Consider the following 10,547-nt stretch of genomic DNA (forward strand, 5'->3'; position numbering starts at 1 on the left):
GCAGGGGATTGAGTAAGGTAGCTAGGCAGGAACTATGAGGCTCTACCTTTCTCTTGAAGTCACAGGAAGAAAAGAGGAACACTTTGAAAATTGATTTTTTTTTATGGGAAGTGATTTACTTTTCTCATAATTTCATATTTCATTACATCATTGTACAAAGGTAAGGGTGACAGGAATGTTAAACAGTTACGCACATCCACAGGTTAGAGGGAATGAATGTGTGCATAATTGACTTTTTTTCAGGGATATAGCTCAGCATCCTCTGCCTGGGACGTTGTGCTGTCTGCAGTAAGCAGGTGAAGATACTTGAGACGTAAGTAACTAATCAAGCTAATCTTCCATAGACATGCCCACAGGCCATCTAATCAACACAGTTTCTCACTGAGAGTCTTACCTTGTATGTCTACAGTTTGTCACCTTGACAACTAAAATAACTACCATAGGCCTTGATAATGCCTTAATATAAAATCTATGATCATCCTGGAATAATAATGACCTGAACTAATTGAATAGTGATTTTTTTATTTTTATTATTTTTGTTCGATATATTTTTTATTTATATTTCAAATGATTTCCTCTTTCCTGGCTCCACACTCCCTGAAAGTCCCATAAGCCCTCTTCCCTCCCCCTTTCCCCCATCCCCCCATCCCATTTCCCTGTTCTGGTATTGCCCTACACTGCTGCGCTGACCCTTTCCAGAACCAGGAGCCACTCCTCCATTCTTCCTGGACATCATTTGATATGTGGATTATGTCTTGGGTATTCCAAGTTTGAAAATTGACTTTAATCTTTATTTCTAAGTTCTCTCTAAAAAGTTTTCTCTAAAAAGTTTTCCATGAAAGTTCTTCTAAAAGTTCTTCTCTCTAAAAAGTTCATCTTCAGTTCTGTCTTAAAAGTTCTTCCCTTGCTCTCTAAAATGTCCTGCTGCTCTCTTCTCCTAACCTTGCTGTCACCCCCTCTTCCTATGTAACAACAAATCCCTCGCTCCCAGTGCTCTTACTCTCAATGTAATGTCCTGGCTCCAATTCTATGCTTTGTAATCGATCCTAGTCTTTTGCACCTTTTCTAGGAGACTAGATCACATGGTTTATCCAAGCACTCCCACCCACGGCCATTTTATCTTTTTACAAAAGTTCACTAGAAGTTCAAACACAAATTCAAATAATAATTTGAATAAGTTTACAGCAAAGAATGTTTACATTCATATCCATTAAAAGTAATTCTCTCGCTAACCATTCATCATTTCTCACAAGCTCAACAGGTTCATTAAAAGTTAAAAACCACAATTTTTGTGACTAAGTTATTAGTGAAGTTTCATATAGATAAACTGAGTCAATATTTTATATACTGTCCTTAGACCTATAGTAAATTCTTAGTTTCCTTTTTATGACTTTTCATTGTTTTACACCCTCTTGGAATGTGCTCTAAATTGTAGATGCCTGCTTGCTATCTCAGGAGCAATTAACTGGCAACACTTGAAGAGTTTTGACATCAGGATTTAACAGCAGTCCTCGTATAAAAGAGCTAAATAATTATTAATATAATTTTAGGAATTTTTATAGAATCATCCTTAAGAATTAAAAAATCATTCATTTATCTATACACCATCACGACACGATAGTACATCTTGATTGTTCTGCAGAGATCTGTTCAAAAGCATAGGCTAATATCTAATGATTGTTATATATATTTAATAATAAGAGGAAATGCATATTGATAGCAGGAATCTTCCTTAAAAATGTAATTTTCTCGGCCTTGCCAAGAGAAGCAAATCTGTTGTCCATTGAGAAGTCATCTCAGGAATATCACCTGCTAATTTTTAGCTTCTTCTTACTTGGCTCCTGGCACAAAGTTGAAGTCATTCTTCTGCTAATGACCTACTATGAGCAACTCTGTACGTGATGCTCTTTCCTTGGTGATTTTATTCTATATTGTAAAAGAATTTTCTTTTCAGGGTTTGTCAGCACCTGGTCTTGGACGTCATGCCCATTCCCACCAGGCTAGACCTACAAAGTATGCACAACACATTTTAATTTCTCCTGCTACCACTTTGCAAGTTTTACTTGGCAGTGTTAGTCTGATGAATTTCTCAGATAAAACTATCTCCGTAAAAAAGAGACTAGCTAAGCGTAAAGGGAAGTCTCTCTAAAGTCTAATCCTGCAGGGTTCCAAGTGATATTTCTTTTGCAAATCTGAGCAGTAAATTAGAGGGATAAGACATTTCAAATAGTTTTTAATTTGAAACATCTGTTCTTGAAAAGAAGTTTAACTTTAAAACAGAAGCCATTTGATCATGGATTAGGACCTGAAATACGATTTGCCACTTAAAAGCCAATGTTTATTGGGGATTTTTGGCACATGAAGAATTTAAAAAAGAAAAACATTATTTGCTTATCATATCAAAGCCAAAATATAATTAATGGTATTTACAATAGGATTAAAATGTCTAACAATTTTTCTTTGTCTAAATTATGCTACTTTAGTACATAGCCCATTGCTCTGAACTTACCATCTAAAAGAGTTAATTATTATTGTATATACTGTTTATTTTCAAACTATTACTAGATTTTACTGTTTGCTGTTAATGATAGACAAATATTTAACATGATGTTTTTCTTTTACAATTATCATTATTCAATAACCATAAAAATAAAAATTACAGAAATTATGTAATCACTGATAACAAATCATATTCATCTGGTGATTTTTTAAACTTTATAAAGTTGTAAATTATCTTTGCTGTGGTTACACAGCTAGTCATCATTTCTTACTTCTCTGCTTCTGTTTTGTCATAATGTCAAAGTCAGCATTTTCCTGTCATAAGGATGTATTAGGAAAACAGTTCTTCATTCTGCTAACAGAATCACAAAGCCTCGGGAGAAAATATCTATCTTATGTCTCCCTATTTTGTGTTAAATGGCTCAGATGGGCTGAATTAGACCATGTGGACTGGAGTTCTGTCTCTGGGGATGACATGAGGAGGAGTGTCTAAGGGAGCCAACCCACAAGGCAAGTGGGATGCACAGTTAGGTGGCTGTGTGCTGAGGCTTCCCTGTATGGTGCGGGTTTGTTGTGATGTGACCTTTGTTTCTCATTGCCTGGGAGTCTGGGTCATGAGTTCCAGTCGTGAGTATTTCTACAGAGAGGAAACACAAGGTGGGTATTCTTAAAAGTGATATTTCTGTTGCTTTTACTGGAAAAAGCTTTAGTAGGACCTAATTAAGAGGAGGCAAACAGAAACTGCATCTCCTGTTGGTAAAATCAGAGATTTGACTCTATCTGTAACCTCCAATAATTATGTAATTTGTACTTCTATTTGCATCAAAAATTGGACAAATTAGAAATAATATGTTACAGCATTTAGCAAAAAAGAAATATGGTCTAGGTTTAAATACATCTACCCAACTATTATATTATCTATCATATAAATACATGTATCTATCGTCTATTTATCATCTATCTATCATCTATCCATCATCTGTCTATCATCTATCTATCCTCTATATCTATCACTATCATCTGTCTATTTTATTTATATATTTATTGGTTTTAACCTATTTGGAGTTCTTGAACTTTTAGATTCAGAACTTTTTGTTAATTTGAAATACTTATTTTTTTTAAAATTTGAAATATTTACAGTAACTATTTTCTTCAAATCCTTGTAAAAGCCCATATGGCTTGTCCTTTCTTCATGAGCCAGTCTTATACCTGAGTAAGGGTGACAGATTGATTCCCACTAGAATATATGTAGAATTGTGGTTTTCTGTGACTTGTAGTTAGATTAGGGTGGCAATTTGCTAAAAGTTTGATAATTTTTCATAATATTCTTCTCCTTATGCCTTGTATATAACGATGTTTATACACTGCAGGAAGAAGGAAGATGCGCTCTCTCTCTCTCTCTCTCTCTCTCTCTCTCTCTCTTTCTCTCTCAAGTTCCCGTTCCATGACTTCTCAAATATCTCTGCTAACAACTGGAGTATTGAATAGCTGTTTCCTTCAGATAGAAATATACCCTTCTAGAGGGAGAAGGAAGAAAGCTATGTGTGATTCATTAATTCACATATAACTTTTGAGACTTAGCTGGTGTCTCCTGTAGTTTGTATGAGTTGTGACAATTTCAAGAGTAAGAAGGTACCTCTCGTGTCATAGCTGCCTGCAAGTTGTACAGGAGGTTCTAACAGTGCAGTCATGAGCTATCACTCATGTTAGTGTGAGCCTTGTAGTGATGCCTCTACCAGAGGCATCGACACAACAGCAGTTCAACTCACTGTTAACCAAGGTGGATTTGGACAGACTATTTACTTTGGTCTGCCTTTGCTCTGTATATCCAGGGCAAATAGTCGTAGATGTCACAGAAAGAGTAACACAGGAGAAGGTCTATAGAAAATTATCAGAGAAATTTCTATAGATGGTAAAATTTTGGAGACTTTTGGTTTAGCTTTCTTGTCTGTCATCTCTAAGGGTTTCTGTGACAGGGGGTGGCTAGACAATCACTAGAAAAAAATCTAAATAGCATTGCATGCACAACCATGTTAAAACAGCACCATATACAGACAATAAAATCAAACTATGAACGGTTTTAAAATTTTTACAGGAAAAAAGCCCTAAAATTGTTCTGTCTCTTAAATAGCAGTAAATTTGTAAAAGTGAATTTTTAGTTCCTATTTTTCAATTCATTGTTTAAAGCGTACCCCTTCATGTCATATTTCTTTGTCTCCCACTCCACAGCCACAGAGGCATAGAAAAGACAATTTTTTCAGTTTGGATTTTTTCCTTTTCTGTTATTACACTGTAGAGAACACATGCTTAAGAATATTATTTAATGACAGGCAGTCATACAAAAATAACCAAGCTTTACCCAAATGGCAGTAAAAGTGCCACATGTGTCTGAGCATTGATACCAAGGAACAGGAGTCAAATTCAAGTGCTTCATGCTCCTTATTCTCAGAACTGAAATCAAAGATTATATATATCATACTGTATAGTGGTTATATTGATTTACCACTGTGATATATATATATATATATATATATATATATATATATATATATATATATATATATATATATATATATATTTAGTGGTTAAATATATGGTACATATATCATACACTATATAGTGGTTATATTGATTTACCTAAAAAGTAAATCCTCATATGGGAATCATTACAAAGATAGCAATGTAGTCATAAACCGCTTTTATTTGAAACACCGGGTAGGTAGGGTGGGACGGAGCCCAGCAAGCACTTTAGACTTTTTTTGGGGGGGGGGGCTGGATTTGTTTTTTTCAAGACAGGGTTTCTCTGTATAGCCCTGGCTGTCCTGGAACTCACTCTGTAGACCAGGCTGGCCTCGAACTCAGAAATCTGCCTGCCTCTGCCTCTGCCTCCCAGAGTGCTGGGATTACAGGTGTACGCCACCGCTGCCCAGCTACACTTTAGACTTTTGATGTTCAGGTGAAGACTCTAAAGCTTTTGGTGGGTTCAGAAGCGCCTGTTGCACCGGTGAGATTTCAAAAGGTTTATGCTTGGCAGGCACATCACAAAAATAATCTTGTAGTCGTGCGCATGTAAATGTTGCTATAGAAACTGTAAGCAGGTGGATGGTTCACTCAGAGCTGCCTGTGAGCTCGCACTGCAAGTCTTAGCAGAGTCTTCCTCATCCGGGAGTGGAAGATTCCTTTCAGTCACACAAGAGTGGCTTTCACACCCAGCTCTGCGCCTGCCCCGCTCATCTGGCAAACTTCTGCAGGTCATTAAGTCAAAGAGAGAGTGGAAATTCCCAGAGAACAAGATTCCCTATATCCCACAAGTCAGTATCAGTATGTGCGCCCATCAGGGAGGCAAACTCAGCATCTACCAGGAGAGAGGGTGGCTCCATGGCTCAGCCAGTAGATTTCCAATCCCTCTCTGGTCGATGAATGTGCAGCGCACAAACAGCGGCTGAGCGGGCAGTGATGGAGGATAGAAAGCGCTCGCTACTTCAGCAGGTGTGTTCTGGAAACCCTCTGGAATGCAATGCGCATGTGCACCATCCTGGTCCACTTGGCTTTCTCCACGTCTCACAAAATGGTGCCCGGCGTGGTGGTGCACACCTTTCATCTTAGCACTGTGAGGGCAGAGTCGGGTGGATCTTTGTGAGTTCAGGCCAAGCTGTTATGTACAGTGAGTTACATGCCAACCAGGGCTACCTACTAAGATCCTGTCTTGAAAGAAAATAAAATTTGGCACTGTTTGCCTCAGCAATGACAAGAAGTAGTAAAAAGGAATCTAGTCTTCATTATTATCGTTGTTGCTGTCGTCATCGTCATCATCATCGTCACTATTATACTGTTATTACTGTGTGTGCGTCGTTACAGAGCTGCATGTTCTGGCCCAGGTGTGGATCAGAGGCCAACCTTGTAGAATTGGTTCTCTTCTTTCAACTTGGCCAGGATCCTGAGATTCAACTCTGGTCACCAGACTTGCATGACAAGTGACTTTTTAAAAACTTGCTGAACCACTTTGCCTCCTTAACTTTTATTTTTCCTCAAATTTTATGATTTTTTTTCCTCTATTTCTGAGAGTTGAATTGACACTACTGTGTTTTTTCATTATATGATCCTTTTAGGCAGGGCTAATAAACATGGAAGAGTTGTGTGTATGTGTGTTAGTTATCAGTGAAAACAGGTGGCAAACAATAAAGTATTCTTATTTTAGGATTTCTACCACTTTACAAATATAACCCAATAACTGCAGTAGTCCCGTAGAATACTGTTATCTGATAATGCTGGAGAGCATGAGCTATAAGGAGATGAATGATTTCCCCCACGCCATGTACTACAAAGTAGCTGAGCCAGGACTAGAATCTAGGCTTGGTCAGACTCCAAAACACCCAGCCTTGAGCAGTAAGATAATATTTAACTAACTACGTGGAAACTGCCATTGTACAACAGGCTGAATTCACAGTAGGTTGCACAGTGTCTTCCTTGGTGCCCGTAGGTAGGGTGCTATATAAACTACCAGGCCTTCCAAGGGATGGAGGTGTGACCTGGGCCCCTAACATTTAAGCTCTGGCTTCGCAATGGTAGAAGTTAAGTAATGGTGTACCCACGTTGCAGGATTATTGTTACTTTGCATCCTCTATGGCATGTCTTCAACTACATGGTTGACACTGAATTACCACTGTGTCATCCATATTTGAGAATATTATAATTAAAATTATAATTAATTAAAATTAATGCATCAGTGAAAGTTTTCTAGAGGAAAAAAACCAGTGGAGGTAGGTGTGTGTGTGTATGTGTGTGTGTGTGTGTGTGTGTATTGTGTGCAAAATAGTGCGACAATCAAGTGTTCCCAGCCCCGTGTTCAACAAACAAGCATGTGGTCTTAGTTTTTAGTCTTGAGTGGCCATGACTATACTTTTCATGCACTGCAGTGTTAAGCTTTTGTTCATAGTTACCATTAACTAGTATGCTCCTCCCAACTTTGTTTATTTTTGGCCAGTTACTCATTCTTACTCTCTAAGATTAGATGTAGCTGGAAGTTGAAGGGATTTAACTCAGTCCTTTTGTGTTGATGCACATGTAGCCAATTCTCCCAGAGCAGTTTTCAAGGAATGACTCTTGGTAGGAGAACTGTGAATAGCATTCAGTGTGGGCTGAAGCTAACATCTATTCACATATTGTTTGGCAGATGACAATCTCTCTCAATAGAAAGGTAAGTGGGGGTCAGAGTCGGGAAATGTAGGGGATGATTGAGTAATTTTCTATTTTCATTTTCCCCTTGTCCAGCCATATGCTGAAGCTGTCATATGATTTCTATATTATCCCTTGTTTGCTGTATCTTCCTTTATTTATTCTTTAATTTGCTTATTGTAAATGCCATAAAATTGGAAAAGGCTTACTAGTATAACTATACAATTTTTAAGAGATATGGACTTCACTTTCTAAGCTGACTTTTAATTTGTATATTTCTGACATAAGGGCTAATGATCTCAAGAGAAAAGAGGCCCTTTGAGTGTGTAGTAAATATTTGAGACTGCTGCTTCCTCAGCTTATATAAACTCTCCTTCTTCATTAATATCTAATTTTACTGCATTGATCTTTTATTTACTGGCAACATGGTTTTAAATGCATAATTTTACTACAGCCTTCTCCATGTTTCCCAGTTGAGAATTTCTCAGCTGACATTCTGTGGGAGAATCAAATGCTGCAGGAGAAAAACAAGCTTGAGTGGCTATGTTCAATTTTCCCATGGTGGTACATAACTAGGGCCGTTCCATATACATAGAAAGTAACTTAGCTGAGTGCATATGATCGAAAAAATCTTACTGCAGTATGACTTGACTTTCCTGAGAACTTAGTTTTAGAAAAACAATCTAGCCAAAGAATTCCAAAAATCTTTCTTGAAAACCACCAACAACAAAAAGGCCTCACTAAAATAGAATTGTGAGGATTCTTTATCAGTAGCTGCAGGCATGTGTGAGGTGTGAACCGAAGGCTCTTATTTATTGTCTTAAAATACGTGTGACTTAGTCTTTTCCCATTTCTATCACAGGCAGTAGTTTTAACATTAATTTTATGTGTTGAATGCTAACAGTGAAAACAATTTTTACGACTACCACCAGAAAACAAGATAAAAATAACAATCTGTTGAACCTAAAAATATAATCTCAGCTTGAAACTGGAACTAGAGATGTTACAGATTCAATAATCACATATATTTAAAAGCATTTTGGTCCTTTCCTAGTTTACTTTTAACTTCTAAGAACAAAATTATACTAATGTATACTTTTTTATTTGATACTTATTTTAACTGCATAGCATCATGACAGTTCAAAATGTTTCATACCAAGCACAGCACCCTGCTACCACAAAGCACCCAGCACCCAGCAGTTATCTTTGTCTGTCCCTCCTTTCCCTCTCTTTTCTTTCTTCTTCACACTTCTCTCCATTTTCAGTTGTCTCTCTTTGCTTTTTGTCTTCCTTTTGTTTTTCTTCTTTTGTTCTTTTTTTCTCTAGAAGTAATGTGTGAAATTATATACTTCTAGATATGAACATATTTTAGAAAACGTAAAAGACAAAAGATCTGGTTTTTCTATAACCAGTGAGAAAATACATTACAAAACTAAGCTATCTATATATAGGTTTTCGTACAGTGACTAGCACAGTTCACATTTTTCAAAGTAATCACATCAGACATGCATGTCTGGTGTATTTGGTTTAGGTTTGCTCTAGCAGACCTCGCTGCTGCTGCAATTCAGTGAATTCTAGAAGAGTCTGAGATGGGGAAGAGTGGAATGGGTAAGGCCTTTTCCTGTCATTATAAAGGATGGGGGAAATTTAAATAATCTACTCATTCTTCCCCTAAACTGATCCTTGTAAGTTGAGGAACAGTGGAACAATATTTACCCTTTTATCAGTGTCTCATTTAGCATTCATAAAGTGAAGTATACCCTTTATCCATTATTATATATAGATATGCAAAGTTGTAACATCCTTAAAGTTTATCTGTTATTGACAATGCTAACATAAGGCCTGAGTTTGTAATACACAGTTTTTTTAATACCAATCACATATACCTTTATTGGGCATCAATTGTACACCTAGCATTGTGAAAATGCTTTATGGAGAGATTTTTTTTTCAGTGATTCTGAAACCTACCTTTATCTATTATCACCAAATATTAGGTCACTGGAATTATTTTTTTCTCAATTGCTTGAAAAAAATTAAGATATGTGACTTCTACATAAGATGGTACACTAAGATCCGTCTTTGCGCGAGCGAGTGAAGGGGAGTATCAAAAGAGAAAATTAGACAATATTCCAAAGAAAGAGAGAGAAGCACATAGGAAATCCACAAAGGAAGTGAATGAATACCTAAAAAGAGAAGAGAGTGGGAAATGACGATGGGCAACCAAGAGAAACACAGGTGCAGTTCTCAGATAGGCACAAGGAAAGCAAAACCGCCTCCTTCAGCAGGTGGCTTTCTAGAGTAGGCTGCTCCTTAAAAAGACCACCCCCCCCCAAAAAAAGAAGAGGAGGAGGAGGATGTCAATTCTTAAGGAGAAAGGAGAGACCAACATTTCTCTGTTTAAAAAAAAAAAAAAAAACTTTTCTTCACAAATCACCGTTAATTTGTCCTTTGCTGCTCTCATTATTCAATGCTGCCTTATTCCACAACAACAAAACATTGGAATCGATTTAGAGAGTGATTATGGTAATGCATGCAAAAGACATAATACACATTGTGAAAAGCTAAATAAAAGTTATTATTGCTTAACTCACGAGGCGCAACGCTTCCCGTTCACATGCTCTCTGCATTACTGTATTAATAGACTTCTTTCTACCCGAATGGGTGAAGAAATAATAGAAAAAGATCTCACAGTGACAGACGCTGCAAGTCATTTCCTGTAGCTTTAAACTTTAGCCATTTAAATTACAAATTGTTCTGGGAAAAAAAAACTAAAAATAACTGTGTAGTTGTAAGAATGCTTGGGAAATCAGTAAATACTGAATGTTCATTTTGGGGGATTTTCAGACAAACTATTTTGGTCTTGTGTGTTTGGT

General features: G+C 36.9%; 1 long non-coding RNA gene across 1 annotated transcript in view; it reads right to left on the reverse strand.

Moving 5' to 3' along the window:
* Positions 1–10,330, reverse strand: part of LOC127670770 (uncharacterized) — a 59,768-nt gene extending 49,438 nt beyond the window's left edge. Inside the window, exon 1 of the long non-coding RNA XR_007974607.1 lies at positions 10,266–10,330. This is a non-coding gene — a long non-coding RNA (uncharacterized LOC127670770). The remainder of the gene's footprint in view (positions 1–10,265) is intronic.
* Positions 10,331–10,547: the final 217 nt, after the last annotated feature.

This window comes from Apodemus sylvaticus, chromosome 20 (assembly GCF_947179515.1).
Source record: "Apodemus sylvaticus chromosome 20, mApoSyl1.1, whole genome shotgun sequence".
Taxonomy (NCBI): Eukaryota; Metazoa; Chordata; class Mammalia; order Rodentia; family Muridae; genus Apodemus; species Apodemus sylvaticus.